Source organism: Pteronotus mesoamericanus, unplaced genomic scaffold, assembly GCF_021234165.1.
Source record: "Pteronotus mesoamericanus isolate MK-2021 breed Mesoamerican mustached bat unplaced genomic scaffold, CSHL_Meso_final scaffold_85, whole genome shotgun sequence".
NCBI lineage: Eukaryota > Metazoa > Chordata > Mammalia > Chiroptera > Mormoopidae > Pteronotus > Pteronotus mesoamericanus.
This window is the reverse complement of record NW_026555329.1, coordinates 7,464,018-7,486,355: the sequence shown is the minus strand read 5'-3', so window position 1 is coordinate 7,486,355 and position 22,338 is coordinate 7,464,018. Positions and strand designations below refer to the sequence as shown.

Genomic DNA, 22,338 nt, shown 5'->3' with positions numbered 1-22,338 from the left:
GACACAGCAGCACCTGTACCTTAAAGGTCAACATGGTGGCAGGGGAAGGTGCTGTGCTGGAGTAAGACCTCCTAATTCAGCCTCTTGAAAGGATAGGCTTGGCTGGGGTAGCTGGACCCTTCCAAAGTGCACAGAAAATTGGGCTGGGAGATTTAAATGGAGGGAAGGGAGAAACATGCCCTTTTTCCTCTGAGACACACCAGTGTGGATGTGTAGGCTGGTCCTTTGTGGGACCGGTGGGCCCTGGAGATGACACGGCTTGGTGTTGGGCACTGGGTCCCACGGCCAGCATGACAGAGCCTCAACATGGCTGGCCACAGCAGTTGGTAGCAGCCCTGGGCCCCAGTGCAGGAAGTGGCTGCATTGGTGTGGCCACACTGGCCCCACACAAAGACTCCAGGAAGGAGCCTGAGGCCGGGCAGTGGTGGAGAAAGAAGCTGAGCTGCTTGGATGATTGTGCAGCAGCCACCTGCACTTCCTGAAGGACAGAATTTTGAATGGGAGAAGGAACTCTGGGCACAGCCTTGGGCTGGTCTGGCTGGGGGAGGCTGAGTTTCCCTCTGGTGTCTGGAGGGGATGGATTCTGAGGCAGGAGACTGCCATCCTCCCAGATTGGACTGCGTTTGAATAAAAGACCTCTCTCCTTTTCTCACCAAACCTCTGCCTCCAGAATTTGCCTATTGGTGACATTGGGCAGCTGAATCCCACTTCCATTTGGTAACAAAACTTCCTAATACTGAAGTTTCTAGTTAAGGCAACAATTTCTCATAAGCTGTTTTTCGTTTGTTTTGGTGAGCCAAATAATTAAACTATATATTACGATAGAAAGCATTTAACTAATACATGAAATCCATTTTTTTAAGTTGTGTTACAAAATAGAAAGCCTCTCCTCTAGCCAATGCCTTTTGTGACCAGCTCAACTACAACAGCCGCTGAGTACAAGATAATCTCAATGGTTCTTTAATGTAAGTAAAAATCCTCAAAGATTCTGGCTTCAGTTAGGATGACTCATGATTCCCTTATCTCTGGGGGGTTTGTTAACCAACATTATCCCAGAAAGGGACCACACTACCATCCAAATTCCTCAAATACTTCCTGAGTGACCTGTATAACTATTCCTCAGATTCTGACACAGAAACTGGAGGTACACAAAGGAGCAATACATTCTTTCTGCCCTTAGGCTGTCCATAGCCTTGCAAAGGAAATAGGCATGTAAATAAATAATAATAATACATGTGATATATGAGTGTAACATTAAAATGGTGTACAATGAATTTTACAGAGGAGAAACTGGGTTTAGCAAGTCAGGGAATTTCAAAATCTTCAAAGAGGAACTTAAACATATTTTTGATTGATGAAGAGTTTTGTAGCCCACAGTCTGAGAATAGTCATCCCAGAGAATAAATGCATTAACAAGGCACAGAAGGGGTATTCAGTGTTTTGATATTTCTAGATCATAGGACCAGAGATAAAGCTAATACTCAAGATTACTATCTTTGGGCACACTAAGAAAATAAATAAATAAAAAGACTTGGTTGAAAATTACTTACTGAAGGTATTTGAACTTCAGGGAAGAAGAGAGGATTATGATCAGATAATCATTTCAGAGAGAACACTCTGGCAGTGGTGTGATGATATAGCCCAGGGAAGCCATGCCAACAGATGAGTTAGAGCCTGCCGCAGCAGTAGAGTAACCGAGGAGGAATGCTGAACTACAGCAATGAAAGTGGGGATGGAGGAAAACCAAAAAAAAAAAAATCAAGGAATCAACTTCAGAAATTAAACTGTCAGGACTTGGTGATTAGTTAGATATTGGACTAGATTAAAGAACTCTTTTTAAAAAGAGAGAGGAATTCTAAAGGGAATCTTGGGGACCTGCACATTGTATTAATAAGAAATTGCCTTTTACCTTGGCCATGTGGCTCAGCTGGTTGAGCACTGTCCCATGCACAAAAAGGCTGCAGGTTCAATTCCTGGTCGGGGCACATACTTAGGTTGTGGATTTGAACCTGGTCAGGGAGCATAGGAGAGGCAACCAATCAAAGTTACTCTCTCACATTGATATCTCTCTCTTCCTCCCATTTTCTCTTAGTCTCTCTTCTTCCCTCCCTCCCTCTCTGTCTCACTAAAAATCAATAAACATATCCTTGGGTGAGGATTAAAGAAAAAAAAAAAGAAAAGAAAAGAAAGTGCTTTCTACTGCTAGTAACCAATACTAGAAATACCCATGGTTAAATTTGTAGTAGTTTGTTGCTCTCTTTGATGAGGCAACTGTGACGGTCAGCCTTCTAGGCCTAGATGATAGTAAGGCAGTGTTAACAGAGACCCAGGCGACTTCAATCTGCTGCTGCACCATCTGGTTTTCTTCTTCATTAGAATTTCCATTATCCAAGACAGTTACTGGAGCTCAAGTATCATTTCATATATCAGACAGGGAGCAGGAAGTGAAAAGGCTAAAATGAGCCCAGCCCAGCCTTTTTTCTCCCCTATGAAAGGCCCACAGAATTCTCAGCTAACCACTGCCACATATGTCTCTTTGGCCAAAGCTTAGTAACATGGTCACACCTACCAGCAATGGTTGCTGGGAAGTGTTGTATTTTATCTGAACACTTTTCCACTCTGAATACATTTAGGGTTGAGTTGCTATACCAAAAGGAGAAAGCTGTTAGATGAACAAGAAAAAGCATAATGAAAGAATATTAGGTATGAGATAGTGAAGGGGGAAGAGGAGTTAATGTTTTTACTTTTGTATATAATGAATATAGTACACTATGCTCTTATGCAATACACAATATCGGTCAGGCATACACATGTCCTGTGGACAACCCAACTCTCAGCTTAAAAGAGAAAGTACAGTTAGCGATAGTGACTTGAGAGTCATGTGATGGTGTGAAACTACTGAAGATAAATGAAGCATTCCTATTCTCTTCAAGAGTATTAGAGCTAAAGACAGGCATAACCTGTGATAAGGAGGTCAGCTATAATAACCACACTCAAGCACATTTCTACCTCTCCTCAGAAGGGTGGTATTATTGGATTTGAAATGTCATAAGGAACACAGAGAACATTCTGGAATACAAACCAGGGTAAGGTCAGTCATAGCTTCTAAGGAAAAGTATCAGCACCATGACCTTGGGTGAAAGAGGATGGATACCTCTGACTATTTTTTATTAAGTAGTCTTATTCCTCTACATTAATGACAAATAAATACTCTTTCTACCTTTTAAATTTAAATAAATATTTTTAAAGCACATACTAGCAAGCTATAGTCACTGGGCTAGAGAAAAGGAAAATCAAAAAGGATCTGTTACTTGATACATAGGACTTGACCCATGCCCTTTTATCAATCAGCATGCAAATGAAAGTAAGTAGCCCACTACCTTAATACCCATATTCTTGTCAGAAACTTTCCAAATCTATGGCATGCAATGAAATAGCAGAGCTACATCCCTGGCATGTGTGGGAATCCCTGTAATATTTTTGATATCCTGCTATTTCAAAGAGTCAAAGCACTCTTTTGTTCAAGGTTTCATATCAGAGATAGGTGAATATATAGTATTTTTATGTTAAGAGCAATACTATAATTCTAGAGATTATTTTCTAATGGAGACTATTAGGAAAAGATAAAGATTTGATTGAATGTTTTCTGCATCGAATATTAAACTTTGTATTATTTGAAAATTTTACAACAAAAATTCTTTCATGTATTACACATTAATTTGTTTGGAAAGCTACTGCAATAGACTACATACAGTTTCATTCTCTTTATAATGTCCTAATTTTCAAATACATTTCTTGCACTTTGCTTATTTTCCATATACAAGACTGGCTTAATGAGTCTTAGATATAAGGGCCACAACTTGTTTAGGATGGTTCCTAGGATAAAATAATGTAGTTTTTTAAAAAAGGTTTGGATTAATCTTCAAGCTGAATTACTGAAGAGTCCAAATTCTATCTTCTTGGCTTAACAAATTTTAGAACTGCAAGGATTTTTACCAAAATTATTTTATTTCTCAGGAAACCACCCTCTCTGTGTTTAGATTAAAATTCAAAAGTGCTGAGTTATTGACACAGAGTAGTACTGATTTTCAGACATCATTTAACTAGGCTCTGTGAATAAATTAATAAAAAGATATATGGATTTGAGCATGTGCTTTGTATATGTGTCTAAATTCCATAACTTGAGAATTTAAAACAAAATATTTTTCTACTCATACAAGATAAACTTATTCCTTTATTTACTTTGTTCATGTTGACTCTGGTAATGTTTAACAATCTGACTATCCTTTAAAACATCAATGTAATCCCTGAATACTGCTAAAAGGTTTTCACCAATCTTTTTAATAGTACAATCTCTTTGGTAATATCATACTCTAAGCTTTAACAATGCAGTATTTAAAGAATTAAATAGAATCCCTCTGTAAAATCCTGGATATAATTTCTAACAGTAGTGTGGCTTAATCACTATATAATTTCCTCTTTCAGTAAATTATTTCTAATCCTCAGGACCACGTTTCTAAATCTTTCGGAATGTACCTTTTGGAAAGGGATACTTTATTCCTTATTATATAACTTTTCAAGAGCTTTTCCTCAAATACTTGTAGGTGATCAAGCTAGGTAAAGTAGAAAAGGTTAACTCTAATGAACACCATAAACCAATGAACTAAATAGTAACAGAAGCTTGGATGCAGAAAGCAGACGGACAGCTGTTGGAAAGGAGCGGGGCGGGGGCGGGCAGATGAGAGACGGTGAAGGGATTAACAAGGGGACATTTATGCACAATCCGTGGACACGGACAATGATGTGGAGACAGGCTTGGGGTGGGGAGAGGGTGGGCTGGGCAGACGGGGGAGGGGAAGGGAGAAAAAATAGAGACCACCATAATAGCATAAACAATAAAAATTTAAAAAAAAAGGTTAAGAGGAAAATATTTTACTGTTACTCATCAGCTAACACAAGCGTGTGTGTTTATCTTTCAGATGATTTTGATTAAAAAAAATTTCACATTCTCAAATACATAGTTACCTTCATGCAATTAAGTAAAAATAAGCCTTTATGATAATGTTTCAAACTTCAGCACCATTTTAAACCTCTATCAAGTAGAATGCTTAGCTTAATTTTGTTGATTAATTATATGGTACCCTTTGGTGTCACACCTTGTGATTAAAATTATCTATCAGATACTTTATTGCTTTCTTGTCATCGTAAGAAAAATACAATGTTAAACATGATTAACATTTCTTAACTAATTAATGTCTTCAAAGTGTCACTATGCTATCGTTTTATAAACACTTTATATGTGTAGGTGAAGACGATGTAAGAAAGACATAGGTAAACTTTCCTTCCACCCATAAAAGCATGTATTTTTTTATTAAATAATTTTTGTGTGAATTTTTTAAAATTTAAACTTGCCTCTTTGATCTAAAATTAAAGCTAAAAAACATTTCATTGGAGTTTGTTGGTCACCAAGTTTTAGTACATTGGCATTTATATCTGCAAACTAAATAATTGCATATACTTTATATGCCTACAGTTCCAGAGTAATTATATATTTAGATTAAAGGGGCAAAGTCTGTTCATCTGCTGAGTATTATCTTCATGACTGTTCCTTTGGTTTACTAGGTTAGAAATATTAATAAGGTTTGTTGACCTATTCCACATTATTTTCAGTTCTATTAAGATTCATCACCCTTCAGGTAGTTTCACCAATAGTTTCCATATTTCAAGGTAGCTCTGAAATTATTAAAAATGTAATAGCTAGACACTTGACCTTGAATGTTTAGAGTTCTGTCTTGTCATACAAAAAAGATTCAAGGAGAAATTAGCTGATTATATATAATAACATATTAATCTTTAGATGAGGGAAAATTCATTTGCAAAAATGCAAGACTTTTGCACAATAGATAGCTCCTGGAAGCACTAATTTTCTAAAAGAAAAAGCAATACAAGAAAAACTGTCAGCTGAGTACAGTGCTTGGATGCAGCATTTTTAAAATTTTATCTATTGTAATAATTGGACGTGAGAACTATCAGACCTCAGAATTTTCCTCCTAACAGATGCCTTTTTGACATCCATGTTCATTCTACCTGGACTATAAGCCTTTGCTTTTGTTGCTACAATCCTCCCAAATAGCTTTCAAACACTTCATCTTTCATTGGGCCTTAACAATGAAGCTGTAAAATATTTTGAGCCAAAGGATAGGATCATTTTGTTTTTTATGTTCATTTAGAATATAAAGTATCATTTTTGGAGTTATTTAGGGTTAAGGTTCCAGGAGATGGATAGATATAGATATAGATGATATAGATTTTTTTTGCATATTTTCAGAGACTTGCAGTTCTTTTCAATCAATTTGCCTTCCAATTATGCAGCATCCTTATTACAAGATCATCACAAGGGAAAACAATTTGATCCTATTAGAATCAAACATCCAAATAGGAAGCTCTGTATTGAGTAAATAGAAAATTAGGTGTCAAGCTAGTTTTCATGCATTGGGAGTAAATGATTCAAGTCTTTTACAAATGAAATAATAGACATGAGAAGATGAAATCAGTTTCCTTTCTGAGTTGAGTCTTTTAGTAATTGTGCACTCAATCAGTTTACAAATTATTAGGAAAAATGTTTGTATCTCTCAGATTAGCTGTGACCTCCAGAGGGTTAAATTGCATGCCTTTAAAAAAAGAACAATGCCTTCAAAGAATGCTGTGCATTATGCATACAGTTGAGACTGACTATGCAAGCATTTTCTGGAAGTCAATTAAAAAAATGTGTCTGAGGTTTTATAAAATTCAAACATTTTCAGCTTTTCTCTTAGGGCAGAGAAAGGAAGAAATAAAATAATCATACAAGAAATATTTGAAGTTGGTATTGATGAAAAAGTCATCTGAGAGGTCTCTATTATGTTTTTCAAGTTGGAGTTTTAATTCCATTGAACACTGAACTTTCCCCCTTTCTATGTCCTCAGTGACTGATTATATGAAATAAAAGAATAGGTATCGTATTTTAAAATTTAGAAGACCATTAATTAAACCTTTGAAGGCCTGAGATTATGAAGACAAAATATTAATTATAAGGATGCTTAACATTAAAATATTGTTGCAATGGATTAGTAACTATATAAATGAAAATACAAAGTATAAATCCTTTTTTTTCCCCCAGAAAGGACTTACCGAATCTGCCACTACGTTTTTTAGATGAACATCTACTGTGGATGGCCCCACATTTGTGTACTGACTTTCCTTTATCTGACCCTAGTAGACATTTCAGAATGATTTTGCTGTCTCAGTTGCACGTTAGAAGGTAGCAGGAATCAAGCTACTGATGTTTTATTCATGGCTTTCTGCCAGAATCCATTCTGTGATCAGTAGAATTGATATAATCCTGGGTCATCTCAAATATAATACTGTACTTATGGGTCAATAATAGAACCTATAGAAAGATCAGATGACAAGAGAGTCATCTTATACAGCTTTGACCCCTTTTTTATATGTAATTTGGTTGGATTGTAGTGTGATAGGAAGAGACAACATTGAAATGACACTGGAGAGTATTTTGCAGTATCAGTGCTTTAAAAATCATAGAATGGAAATTACCATGTACTCAGCGAAAGCTCTTAAGAGTCTTCAAACCTACTTGTCTCTCTCTGATCCCTAAAATTGTAGAAATCCAAACAGTCATGGCTACTTGGGAGATGACTCCAAGCCAAGTAGAAGAAAATAGTTAGAAACAGAAACTGTGAGCAAGTTTTGCAATATGTCATGGAGACAGACAATCCTGACCCCACATAAGATTGTGGGGATTGTCCCAGCTGGGGAAGAGGAATGGCCACCTGAGGGCATCTCAGGGGCATTACCTGTGTACCCAGGCAGACACACCAGTAGAGGAGATGAAGTTCTTCAGTCTACCATCTCAAATATTTCCCCCTACTTCTCAGCTGCTCAAACTAGGTACTCCCTCTCTACACCTCACAAGCAAAACAAACAGCCAAAAAAAAAAAAAAAAACAAAACAAAAAAAACCCTAGAGAAACAATAAACATTCTTAAGACCTATTCAGCAGGCCAGATAACATCTAACAGGTACTTACATGATGGTAACAGAATTGCAGACTTTTCTTTGTGAGGATCAAGAAAGGAATGGGAAGAAAAAGGCTATCTTGTCATTTTTAAACTGACCTGATCCAATCCACTGCTCAACAAATTGGTAGCTCCTGGAGACTGGAGTTGACAGTACACTCCATGGCATTGAGTTTTCAGGTGGTCTATGGAAACAAAACTAAGTTTTAGTCCAAATGTACCACATGAACCCCATCTATAAATAGGAAGATACAAAGACAGTCCTACATATTCTTACAGACTTGGGTGTGAATGCATTTCTCTCCTCAGGCACAGTGATAAGGATCTTGCCTGAGAAATTCACTCCTAGTTGAATACAAATACATCCAGGGAGGGAGTGGGGAGGGGCGCAGGGGAAGGTGGTGGCTTGAAAATGGAGACAAATTTTTTGAACAATAAAAATAAAACAAAACAAAACAACCCCAATATATCCAACAGCAGAATCGCCCTAGTTTGTAACTGAGTATGACTAGACAGTCATCTTTGTTGCAAAGACTCTGAGCCATGTAGAATTATAGATAGCATGTGTTCCTCAAAGGTGTTCAGCTATTAGACTGAACTGGATATTTACATGTTGTTCATGCCAGAAATGTGTTGCCATTCTGGCGAACCACATAGCTTGAATGTCACTAAAATTCACCAAACTAATTTCCAACAACCTTTAAGTTGATGTCCCCTCTGGTGTGCATCTAGATAATGTTCGTTGAACCCTGTTGCTGGTGAAGCCATGTGCTTATTTGCTTCAAACACCTGTGCCTCAGGTGTGAACTAAAAGTTAGCCAACCCAACTCATGTATTCCACTTTTAGGGGGTGGAGGGATTGAGAAGAAAAGGAAAAAGGACTCATGGACATGGACACCAGTGTGGTGACTGCTGCGGGGTGGGGCGTAAAAGGGAAGTGAATAGTAAGGAAAAAAAATTACAGTAAAGATTAAATTAAAACAGAAAGAAAAAAGAGCTGAAAAAAATTACCAATATAATATTTATGCAAAATTACAAGGAAAAATTATTCTAAGTAATCAAATGACATAAATCCAAAGAAGGGAGAGAATTAATAATATAAAACTATAATATCAGGGAGACTCAAAGGTAAAATAAATCTATCAAAGAGAATGATCTTATATTAAAAAATAGTGCCTCAACTGAAAAACACAATTATCCCATTTAAATGTGCAATGAAACCTTGAAAAACTGATAAGACACTGTAGAAAAAGCCAATGAATTAGAAGGGTAGTTGAGAGGAACCCTCCTAGAACACAGCATAAATAAGGAAAGAGATTAATTAAGAAAAGGAGGGGTGATGGACGAGAAAATACACAAAGGATCCAAGGAGTATGAATCCAGCGCATGAGAACAGAGTGGTTTTTGATATCCAGGGTCTCTCATATTGCCAACTGAATATTAATTCAACAATTATTCATGCTTATAATTAAACTCAAAAGGTTTAATTTTAAGGCCAAATTTGAATGATTGTCACTCCAGATCCATATTGTCTCATATGGTAGCCACATGCCACAGTTGGCTACAGAGCACTTGAAACACTATGTCTAGTTCAAACTGAGATGTGCTGTAAATGTAACATTCACGGCAATTTTGAAGACTGTATTAAAACAAAAATATGAAAGATCTAATTAATAATTTGTAATATTTATTACATGTTGAAATAATTATGTTTGATATATAGTGTTAAATAAAATATATTACTAAAACTTATTCATCTGTTCCTTTTACTTTTTCAACATACCTATTAGAAAATATTTTTATTGGACATTGCTGCTCAAGACAATATTAACTTGCCTGGGAGACACTCTGTTACTCTTATTGAGGATTGTTTTTAAAGGCTTGAGGCACATTCCTGGAAAAACTTTAGAAGCAAACCTTACTTGAATGTGGCCTGGATCTTGGAAAATAGTCAAAAATAATTTTAAACTAAACCTGTTAGGTGAGGTGGTGATAGAACTGGATAACACGCTAGGGGTCAAAACAAGATTTAAAAACTAAATCTGATTTTGGGTGACTCATAAATTGGATTGTAGTACATCTCTTCAGACTTTAATTTCCTTTTCTATAAAATGAGAAGTCTCTACTAACCTATTTTGAAGGCTCCTTCAGTTCTCTTAGCAATCGTGTAAATAATTTCACATTAGTCTTAATGGTATGAGATTGTGAAATTGGTTTGGGGATCTGCTGAAACACCTAAAGAATTATTTTAACCACGGCCAGGTCCATTGACGGCATTATTCTCCACTGAGGATGGAGACTTTAACCATCATAATACAAGCCCACTGTGGAAAACATTTCCTATTCTTTCTTTTCTCTTGTGTGCTTGATTTCACTGGACCTTCTCTTTGTAAAAGAAATAAATAAATGTGTAAAGGCATATTTATACTCAAACACTATACTTATTCATCCCTTTAATGACCCTTTAGATTTCACAAAATAGTTTCTATATTTTGATTAATAAAATGTACTTCTTTGCATTTGATTTATTGAGCCTATATAGTTATACTCTTATTTGTCTTACATTTTGATAGTTATTTCTTTGATGACTTTAAACATTTCAACAGGAACTGAAAGTAATAAAATCATTTTAATTGGTATTTAGAGAAAAGTTTTTCAAAGCTAGGTGAATGGATTTATAAAGGTAATAAATCCTTTGGTCTTTTTCCATGTGGTTCTGGCAGAGTTTGAAATAGGAAAATAAATAAAATTCTTTCACTGCAAATGTATCTGTTATGTCTCTGAGCAGGAATGTGCTTTTTAATGAAATACTGAATGTGCATTTGCTGTTCTAGTCAAATAAGCTAAGGGTAAAAATACATACTCGGTCATAACCTCAAATGCTCTGAAGTTTTCCCCTCCATTTTCAATGATACCTACTAAATCATATTTTTTTTTTCAAGGACTCTAGGGAAAACACTGTATTCTTCAGGTTTGTTGTGTTTTTGGTTGGTGCAAGGTATTTTCATAAAGCCTCTAACACATAACATGAAGCCAATCAGAGTGAATTAAAATGAGCAAAGCCATTTACTATGAATAAATTCATTTATTAAATATTAAGTACATAATTGATTCTGGATACAGTCATAGGTGTTGTACCTGTGACCTGGGCTCTCTAGTCCTGAAAATCAATTTCAGTTCTATCTCTATGTGATGATTAAGTGCCTTGGGAAAGTAATTCTTAGCATATAGATAGGGGCTCACAAAATATGTATTGAGAGAATAAACCATCGAACTATGTTGTGATAATAAAAATAACAAATGTTTATTAAGTGCCTGTTCTGTGCCAGATATTGTGTAAGTACATGAAGTAATTTAACGTTCATAACAACTCTGTAAGTTAAATATTGCCCCAATTTGATAGATGAGGAAAGGAGGCTCAGAGAAGTCGGGTGATTGACTTAATGGCGACACAGCTGTAAAAATCACGGCGGTGGGATTTGAACCTAGGTTCGAAGAACTACAAAGATTATCCTGTGAAGTCACCTGACACTGTCATCCCGACACCATGATGTTCTGACCCCGTGGCTATGGTCCAGCAGGCTGCAGACCACAGTATGAGCATGAAGGGCTGAGAATGGAATGTGATCACTGAAACCAGGTGGCAGTGGAGAGCTGACTTAGTCCAAGTGCTGCAGTGCCTGCGTCAGACCTTGTTACCCAGTGATAATTTTCATAAAATGATGACACTGATTTTACTATACGGCTCACACAATGGAGCATGCACAGGAAATTTACGGTTTCTAGTCTTTTATTTCTGCTGTAACAAAATACTACAAATTTGGTGCCGTAAAGCAACAGAAATTTATTATCTCACAGTCTTAAGGTTAGAAGTCCTACAATCAAAAGTGTCGGCAGAACTGCATTTCTTTCTGGAGTCTCTAGGGGAGAATTCATTTCTCTGCCCCTCCTGTTTCTAGAAGCTACCTGCATTCTTGGCTGTGGCCCCCTTTCTTCATTTTCAGAGCCAGCAGCCGCAGGCTGAGCCCTTCTCATATCGTATCATTCTGACCTTGTTTCCATTATCACATGTCTTTCTCTAATTTCTTTTTCTTTCTCTACTTTTAAGTCCCTTGGGATGATATTTGGGCCCATCTGGATAATCCAGTATACTTTCCTCATCTGGAGATCCTAACCTTAATTGCACAGCCAATCGCTTTTGACATGCAAGGTAACGTTTTCACAGGTTCCAGGGATTGGAACTTGAATATCTTTGGAGATTCATTATTTTATCTACCATGTATACTAGACCTAGTATACTTCACTACCAGTCTTCACTCTCAGTATCATCATTCAGTATCCTTCATTATGTCTTAAATTTCTTGAATTTATAAACTGTTGTAAACCTAGTTACCTGAGAAAGAGATTGAGCTTCTGAGATTTGGGGGGAACACCCCTAGGATCAACAGAAGCCAGTTAGAGAAGAACATAGGATAGAGACAGTAAACTGTTTTGCAATCACAACAAAGGCCTTGGCCAATCCCATGGGAGCTGTGGAGCTGGGGTGGTCCTTCAGAGTTGCCTCGCCTGGAGCCTGAGCTTTGACACTCCTGCATGGAAGAGGCATTGGATACAGGCTGTGTCTCCACACCTCCCCAGAGGGGGTGTGGCCATGGATTCCATCCCCCACTCTGTAAGGATACAGCACAGAATCCGCAACACAAACTAAGTCAATTCAGGACCAATATTTTATGTTGTGTTTTATGCCACTATTCATTTTAGGAAAACCCAGGAGAAAATGTTTTGAGTTAAATATATCCATCAAAGAGCAATAGGACTCAGTTTCCATAAATTGAGTTGAACTTTCTTTTTGTAGGTATATTTGATGGATTAAGTTATTATAGTTGTCCCAATTTTTCCACTTTGCCCCCACACCTGCTACCCCCTTTCCCTCCAGCATTCCCTCCCCCATTAGTTCATATCCATGGGTCATGCATGTAAGTTCTTTAGCTTCTCCATTTCCTATACTATTCTTAACCTTTCCCTGTCTATTTTGTATCTACCAAGTATGTTTCTTAATCTCTGTACCTTTTCCACCATTCTCCCCTTTCTCCCTCTCCACTGATAACCCTCCAAATGATCTTCCTATCTATAATTCTGTTCCTGTTTTGGTTGTTTGCTTAGGGTTTTTTTTTCTTTTTTTAGATTCAGTTGTTGATATTTGTGAATGTGTTGCTTTGTTAGTGTTCATAGTTTTGACCTTCTTTTTCTTAAATAAGTCTCTTTATCATTTCATATAATAATGGCTTGGTGACGATGAACTCCTTTAGCTTTATAATATGGGAAGCACTTCATCTGTCCTTCCATTCTAAGTGATAGCTTCACTGGATATTGTAATCTAGGTTGTAATAAACTCAGGTTCTTATTCTCGCAATATAAAATCCATTCTCACAAGCACATCATTTACAATTTTCCTTTGATTTTTTTTTTTTGTTGCAAAGTGACACTTGAAACAAAATGCCTCTTATTACCAGTGCTAATATGTTTCATTAGATAAAGTAATTAATAACAATAGATAGACACTTCACCAAAACAACAACAACAAGTATCAGGTTCATTGCTACAATTACTCATCTGCATTTAAATTATGAAAGTGTATTATCATCTCCCCTCCAGGACTGCTATTTAGATAATAAAGGGAAAATATTTTAAATGCTATATTACCTTGGATTCTTTATTTAATTCTACCAAATGCCTCTTTTCTCTTAAAAAAAATAAACCAACCAAGCCTCAGATAATAATATTTTTCATACAATTGACAGAGGAAAAATTATCTCACCCTTCTTAGCCTAGCTACATCTGTGTGAAACGTTCCAGGAAAGAACAGCAATAGAATAGGAATAAAAAGATTCAGAGACTTCACATCATCATGAGTCATTACCAAAAAAGGGAAAAATTATACTTAGTACTTTCATCATTTTGAAATTTGAGAAAAATTATTCTGAGGGCCCCGTTTCTCTGTATCATCAGTTCTGGAGCTCCAGGGCAGTTTTAGGTCCCATTTTTTTATCTTCCATGTAGGAAATGCACTAAGTAGGCTGCATGTCAGAAGGAAAAAAAATCAAAGACTTCTCATACTTAATATTCACTAGGAAGTTAAATATTCTTGACATCCTAGGTAATCAATGATTCACTGATAATAAAATTTTTGGAGTGGGTGCTGAGAAGGTACGCATTATTTTAAATTCCTTTACTGTTTGTAAAGAAAAGAAAATAAAGATATTCATGCATTTACTTTTATTCTCTGATAGACAAGTATTATGCTAAAAAGCACAGCAACTAACAGCACAGCATGTGAGGATGTACAGTCAGCCTTGCGTTACCTGCAGGCTCTGCATCGGATTAAACAAACTGCAGTACTTTGGGCCCGTGGTTGGGAACCCACTGATGCGGAGGGCTGGCTGCATACCTTTTGTCATGCGTTTTTATATAAGGGATTGAGCGTCTGTGGATTTGGGTATCGGCAGGGATCCTGGAACGATCCCCCACAGACGGAGACGGACGACTGTATTAGTTTCCTAGGGCTGCGGTAACTAAGTATTGCAGAGTCAGATGGCTTAAAACCACAGAAATTTATTTTCTCACAGTTCTGAAAGCTAGAAATTCAAAAGCAGGGTGTCAGCAGGGCAGGTTCCATCGAAGGCTCTGAGAGAGTATCTGCCCCACACCTCTCCCCCAGCTTCTGGGGACAACCAACGGCGCCCGGCGTTGCTCTAAGGCCCACGGTCTAGAACTTTACCAGGTATTCGTGCATAATACCATTAACCAATACAGCGAGCACACTCTGAATGATTTTTCCAGTCCTTTTTATCTGCAAACTGACACTTGAAATAAAATGATGTCTCTTACCAGTGCTATTATGCTCAAGGAGATAAAATGTTTAATTATAGATAGACACTTCACTGAAATGACGCAGCAAATACCATTTTCAACCCTGTATAAACATAAAAATGTGTAGCGGCTCACGACGGTTTACTTCTCCCCTCCCCTTTCAGCACATCCGAAATTCATCTGTTAAATGGAGCTGATACCTCCCCACGCTGTCACGGCCTGCACACTCACGAACGTGGTCAGAGACCTTAATGGGATGCCAGTGAAAAATAATAGTTGGCGCTGCCAGCACCACGTCTGTCAAAACTCACTGACATTTTAAATGTCAGGAAAAAGAGTACACACAACCATTGGTCGCTGAAACAGAAAGTTATCTGAATGCTCAGCAAGTTACGGACACAGAGCAGGGTATTAGTTTGTATCAATGAATCAAATATAAATTATAGAAATAATTACAATTCCATAATTGTTTTGCAAAGACCAAGTACTTTATAGGGCCTAATATAGCAAGACACCTAAAACCTGTGGGAAAGCAATTTGTTGACACTTCTTGGTAAGGAAAACAAAGCATTACCGTTGAAATTGGTAGCAGTGTGATGTTTGGCTTAGAATAAAGTCCATTATTTTAAGAACTGTTACATTGCCATTGCTCTTCATTACAGAGAAGGTAAGATTTGGAGAAAATCTGGACATTAATGACTCAGTTAAAGAGTGATTCAGAGCAATTAAATATTGATTGGGAAGAAATTTTAAAAATACTTTAAACATTATTGTGCTTATACTTGTCTCTTCATATGAGCATAACAATAATAATCTGGTTAAGAAATCATGTCTAAATACATCTGAGAAAGTTATTTCTTTAAGAATCTCATAAAATCTAAGAGATAAGGAATTATATTGTAGTAGAAGCAGCAGTGTTTTTCTATTGTAGTGATATATAATTTGTCACACAGTCAAAAATATCTTAGATTCACTGAAGTATACTATTACCAAATGTTATAATTGATATTTTAGTTTAAGAAATACACCACTGGTAATAAAAACTTTTTTCATATGAATAAAAATATGTAGTTATAAAATACAAATTCAACCAATTATTGTAGTAAAGAAATAAAGGTCATATGGAAGATGGACTAGCAGTCCTTATGAAAACAAATTTATTAAGAAAATTTTGAGAATGGGTTAGTGGTACCTTAACCTTAACATTAGATTAAGCTGCTCTTAGACCAAGGTTAGTAAAAAGATATCTAAAAAATCTTCTCATTAGTCCCTAAAATATTCTAGTTGCTTGCTAGAGTCTGCCGTGATATGAATAGGGGTGATTTTCGATGCCTGGGGATATACAAGCGTATCTTTAACTAATTCATCCATAATTGTTTTCTGTTAAGAATATTGAACACCAAGAATTGATGCCAAAGGGGGAAAAAAGTGTTAGTATGTTCAAAGGGCCAATATTTAACAGTAGCTTGCAAATGTGTACATCTCCAGGGGATTCGATGCACTTGTAGAGCAAAGCTTTTGCATATATATTTAATTTGCAAAAGTTGAAGTTAAGGGCTTTGTTCATTTCAGATATAGATAGTACATATTTTGGCATAGTTGGGGATATTTAATTATTAATCATAACTTTGCTTCTTAAGGGACAATTTCCTGGTAAAAATATGATTTAAGTAAAATATTTTATCTTTCTAATATTCATATGGTCTTTTTTAACAGATATAAATGACACTACAGTCATTTTATGCCTTCTCTAAAGTGTCAATTATAGACCAAAATGTTCCACTTACAGAGAATTTTTATTAAGGATTCTTAATAAAAGAAAATACCTTACACCCACCTAAGAGTTTAGAACTAGAAATACTTGAATTTCACTCCTGGATGTGACCTTTCATTAGTTGTATGATCTTGGGTGCATCACTATGTAATCCTCTATGTGCCTCAATGTCTTCACCTGAAAAATGGGAATAATAATAACTATCTTGTAGAATGGTAAGATATATGTCAACAGAGCCCCTAGCTTTCAATAAACAGTAGCTATTTTTTATTACTGTTCAAATTATAATAATAAAATTTTATGCCCTTAAGTACATATACATTCATTTTTATTTATTAATTTATTAATAAAATGCAAGAGCTATAAAGGTAGAGATGTCAATTGTATTCATATATATATGAATAAATATATTAATTATATATATCTATCTCCATCCTCAGCATCTGGAACATGATAAATACATGATATACATGATTAATCTTTTCATAATGGATGAATGAATGATTATTTATGAAGCTGAGTATTTAATGGAAGTTGAACAGGTGACAACAGTAATTTCTGACACTGTGGCCGGCACATGGCTGTTAAATAAACATATTCAGCTCCTCTTTGGTTTTCCTATTTATTGAGAGATCTGTACCCCAGAAAGTTCTTGGGGTGTGGTTTGAAGGCTGAGTGAATAAAAACTGAGGCAAATAAATGAACAGAATAGAATTAAAGACCCCCCTCGCAGTTTGAGAACATGTGGTGGAAATAAACCAGGAAAGAATGAAACAGGACAATGAACAAAAGGCTGCCGGGGGCCGCTGGGGCAACAGGTCAGTGCTGCGGACTGGCTCTGGCTCAGGCTCAGGTGTGGTCAGGCTGAGTATCTATTCCACGTTACCACATTGACAGCATCTTTGTAATCAATAGAGTTAGAACAGACATCTTTTAAACTCATGGTGTGACTGAAATGACCAGCTGTTTAGCTGAACTGACTGAGACGTTTGTTGACACAGCCTGAGAGCTAGTGCAAGATTGACAGGGCTTTGGCTTTTCCTAGTCCAGGAAAAAAAATACATGAAAGAAGCAAGAGGCACAAAAAATTCAAGAGAATGATAGGTAGAGGAATGACCAGCTGGGGAGCAATTTATAGGCTACTGAGCAAGTCCCAGGTACAATACTTGACTCCACCTCTTTATTTTGAAAGCTGATTGAGAAATAGACATGTCAGAGATGATATGAGGAAGAAGGGGAAGACCAATTTAAGAGTAAAAAGTCAAAACTATAGCAATCAACACACTGTTCATTACAAAACAATCTTCATTATTACCGTGTAACATTAATTTTGATCTTGATAAGTTTCATTGTATATCAACACTAACTTTCAACATGAAGCAAAAATAAAGCTGAGTTGTTGGAAAATTTGTTAATATATCACTCACACATTCAACCATAATCCATTCCAAAGCCATAGTAAATTTCTTTGACTTTCTTTTAGTAATGCTTTTGACCATTTATATTCATGCATCAGTACTGGTAACTTAGGATGAAGTGTTTTCTACTTGGTTGTAAATTCCACTTTACTTCATTGTAAACACGTATAAAAGCAACTTACTTGTTTTCCTAAAAAGGCAGAGATTTTTGTGGGGTATTTTTTGCACAGTAAAAAATATAGATTGAAGCATGGGAATTCTATTCAAGAAATGTTGATGGATATTTATACATGGATTAAGGAATATAAAATATGAAATAACTTCCTAAAACTCATGTGAATAAAATTTCTGTGGAAGGCAACTATATTACTCAAATACCCCCAAAACTTCCACAAACAAAACCAATACCACAGAAGTAAACAATAGATGTATTTAATGTTATTAATAAATTAGGACACTTTTAGACAAACATAAAGAAGTAGCATGCTATTGTTAATTATTATTCATTATGATATACTTATCAAGTGATGTCAGTAAAGATAATAAAAATATGAAAATAGAAATACAAAAATCAGAAATATTAAAAATCCTTGTAAATGGTATTTCTAACACCACTTACATATTATTTATTTTTCTCTCTTTTGAATATGATAGGTTTCCTATTATAATTTGTTGTTTTGTTGATTGCTGTATCCCCAGCAATCTTTTTAATAGCTGATACATAGTAGATCATAAATGTTCATAAATGAATAAACTGTTATGTGGCAGTATGGACCAAGAGAGAGCTTAGTGAATTTCCTTGAGTATAAAGAAAGAATCCTTGTGAAGTCAAGGCAAAAAGCTCCATTATTATGAGGGGGATAAAATTAACCTGGAATCAAATTCAAAGGACATTTCAATGCTGGAAGGCTATGAAGAAATGCCTATAAATGTCATGAAGAAAAATAAGTTTAGATTGTGGTAAAGATAGAATAGCTTATATATTATTTATAAAGGCTAACTCTGCAAATGATTATTATAACAAAATAATCTATAAACCAATTAGAAGTCACTTTAAAAATGACCGAAAGCAGGCAGAAATTATGTCAGATTCAACCCTTGAAACAATCAAATGGTAGTGAGTCACATCCACATTTATTCGCCTTTTCCATGAAGGCATTTCCCAATTCATATGGCACAGGGTAATTATATTTCAAGCAGAAATCTGCTGTTTTATCAAATTGAGGGTCAAAGGAGAGTTTGGGGCTAAGGAATGAGCTGTAAATTAAAGGGGGAAATCCTGAGAAGGAAGACAACAGAGGCAGAAGAGTCCCCAAATCAGCATATAAATTCTCATCAAGTCCTTGGCTGACCTTTGCAAACACAAGGAAAACTCCAAGAAGTCTAGTAGAAAACAACAGCTGGATATTTGAAAAAACTGAGCAGAGCAGATATCTCAGCTATTGTCAAATGCGAATGAGATAAAATATAGCATCTGAGTTTTGTTTTAGACACTTCTGGATTTTCACTGAAATTACGGAAAGTAATAACTTCACACTCAATACTAAAAACAGGACTAAAACTTTATCTTTACAATCAGGACAAAACAAGAAAAGACCCATGTTTTAAAAAGGGAAGACCAAAATGCTACATGTTCAAGGTAATTAGCCAGTAATATTTTTGCTTTCTAATACCAAGACAATAGTCCAACATTAAATAAAAATATTACTATACTTGCAAAAAAAAATAGCATGTTAACCTGCAGTTAAAAGAGAATATATAGCAAGACACACTGAATTGATCCAGTTGTTTAAATTAGCAAACATTTTAAAGCAACTATTATAAATATGTATAGAAACCATAATGATGGCCATATTGAGAGATCACATTGGAAATCTCAGCAAAAAATGAAAATTTTTTTAAAAATACTGAAATACATAATTCAATGCATGGGCTTAAGAAAAGCAGATTGATGACAAATTAAAGGTTAAGCTAACTTGAGATAGATTAATAGAAATTATTCATGTAGACAACAAAGGGAAAATATTGACCATAAATACATAAATGGCACTTCAGTGACCTGTGGGAAAATTCCAGTAGTCTCACATTTACACATTTGAAGTTGCTGAGGAAAGGAAAAGATAATGGGGCAGAAGAAAAATTTGATGATATAATGACTAAGGACATTCGAAACTTATGAGAGAGTAAATGACAGATACAGGAAATTCGGCAAATGCCAACCTATATAACACACAAAAACACTGCATAGGCCCATCATTATCCAACAGCTGAAAATGAAATACAAAGTGAAAATCTCACAGCAGCTAGAGAAAAATGACATCTTATATATGAGAATAAAAATTATGCTGTCTCGTCATCAAAAATAATGGAGAACAGTAACCAGAAAGAAGAAGAAGAAAACAAATATCAACCCAGATTTCCATATCCAGCAAATATGTTCTTTACAAATGAAGACAAATTAAAAACATTTTCAGATAAACCAAAGTTGAGTAATTTGTCAGCAGGAAAGCTGAGCCATAAGAAATGCTGAGGGATGTTCTTCAAGGACGGGTGAACGAAAACTGAATGAAAACAGATGTATGGGAAGGACTGAAAAGGGCATGAAAATAGTAAATATGCTGGTAAGTATACAGTGCATTAATTTTAAAAAAGTAAAATTGTTTAAAGCAAAAATTATATATAGCATATTGTGAAGTATATAATAAATGGACATTTGAATTATATGCCAAAAAAAGTACTTTCTGCAATACAATATTATATCCCATAGGACCATGATGAGGGAAAAGCATGTATTTTAATCCTTAGAGAAAATATTAAAACTATAAGGGGATTGGTCTAAAAGTCAATTTGGTAATTAAAATAAAATTAAAAAAAATACTCAGTAAAGTGAAAAAAGGACAGGAAAGAAATTATAGCAGGATAAAGACATTTCAGATGCAAAATATCAAAAGAAATGAATGGGGCAATACATAATGAGGATAATACACTATAAGCAAATAGGTTTTATCTCAGCAATATATGTTCTGATTTTATATTAGACTATCAATCACTACAACTTACCATATTAATGGAATAAAGAAAAAACTATAATCCTTTTAATGAATAATACAAAGAAAACATGCAACAAATTTTAGCATTTGTTCATGATAAAAACTGAAGAGCAAACTAGCAATAAGGAGCAATTTCCTTATTCTTATGAAAAGCCTCTATGAAAAAACTGTAGTTAAAATCACATTTCACAGTGAAATATTGAATGCCTCTCTGATAAATTTGAGAACAAGAAAATATTACCCATTTTGGCCTCTTTTGTTCGACATTATTCTGATGGTTCTAGTGAGTGAAATGCAATAAAAAACTAAAATAAGGAAACAAAACAGAGGCCATAAAAATTGGATAAGAAAAAGTTAAAACTGTCTTTATTCACATATGGTATGATTATTTATTTAGAAAATCCTAAGAAATCTATTATCAGAATTAAAAAGCATATTTACAAAACTGCTTGATAGAGGGTCATGAGAGAAAAATTCAACTGTAATCCTTTATACTATTATAAAAAAACTGGAAAATAAAATTTGAAAATTCCATTCATCATAGCATCAAAATGAATACTTAGAAGTAATTTAAGATAATATGTGGTTTTGTACTTGAGCCAAGTGCCTATGATTTGAGCGGGTGCTTTGATTTAGACTTTGGCTCGCATTACTACAAAGAACAGGTTGGAAGAGGTCAATAAGAAGTGGTGACCAAGAAACCTGTGCATCACTTATTGCCCATCATGTTTACATTTATACTCATTCGAAATTTGTTCAAGTAACCTTTCGATTTAAATCAAGCAATTTAAATGGCCGTGAGAGCTATAAAGCAGAAAGCACGCATTTATTCTCAGAATTTAGTCAGTCACAATCTCTCTGACTCAGTTACCATCATTTATCAGCTCGTCTACTTGCTCCTGTTTAAAGATCACTTTGTTCCATCTAGCAAAGGGGTTGGAATTACTTTATGGCTTGTGTAAAATGACTCACAGCCAACTTGACATACCCCAGAGATACACAGGGAACTTGTTGTTTAGTTGTTGGTGAGGAGTGGCATTCGGGTTTCATGCTCTTGGGGGTCCTAGACATTTTCAACATGCCCAATATTCTAGTTGTTACATCCTTTTTAGCAGTGCCTTCACATTTCTAGTAAGCAAGTAACAGCTTTCT

At 35.4% G+C, this 22,338-nt stretch overlaps 1 protein-coding gene across 1 annotated transcript in view; it reads right to left on the bottom strand.

Moving 5' to 3' along the window:
- The window catches only part of TMEM196 (transmembrane protein 196), a 245,127-nt gene that overhangs the window by 78,342 nt on the left and 144,447 nt on the right, over positions 1-22,338 (bottom strand). The window contains exon 2 of the mRNA XM_054564070.1: positions 8,174-8,259. The gene's annotated coding sequence lies outside the window, so the exon portion shown is untranslated. The remainder of the gene's footprint in view (positions 1-8,173; positions 8,260-22,338) is intronic.